This window comes from Mytilus edulis, chromosome 2 (assembly GCF_963676685.1).
Source record: "Mytilus edulis chromosome 2, xbMytEdul2.2, whole genome shotgun sequence".
Lineage (NCBI taxonomy): Eukaryota > Metazoa > Mollusca > Bivalvia > Mytilida > Mytilidae > Mytilus > Mytilus edulis.
In genome coordinates, this window is record NC_092345.1 from 74,340,173 (window position 1) to 74,340,725 (window position 553).

A 553-nucleotide genomic window follows, 5' to 3' on the forward strand; every position below is an offset into this window, starting at 1 on the left:
GACAAAGCCGTCTGTAATGCCATACAATGGACCGCGATAGGATTACGTTGTAACAGTACCTGATCATCTGAATATGCCGACAATTTTCTAACGGATACCCTCCGTCAACGTCGGTTCACTGTCTGGTCATAGTATGATATCTGTCGAATCACATTCGGTAGAATCGGGACCCTATCGGGACACATCAGGTCTCTTTTTACCATGCGAAAGATACAAATCGGATTAGAATCGGATTAAGAACGAAATTATTTTGACAAATTCGCTTGGAAACGTTTAAATATCAACGCTTCCTGAACAATATCTGATTGTCGTGATTAAATAATTTTTGTTACAAATTTTAATTTAAGTTTGAATTTCAATCAACGATTCACGGGCTCTTAATCAGACATTTGACAAATTTTAATCAGGAATGGTCCTGTCAAAGACGGCAGTAAAATCGTGAATGTGTGAGCACAGCTTTATGAGGATGTAGAAGCAAAAACAGCGAAAATTTACATTTTATGCCGCTCATACCACGACCTCACCACTATCTGAATTTATGAATCAACAAACA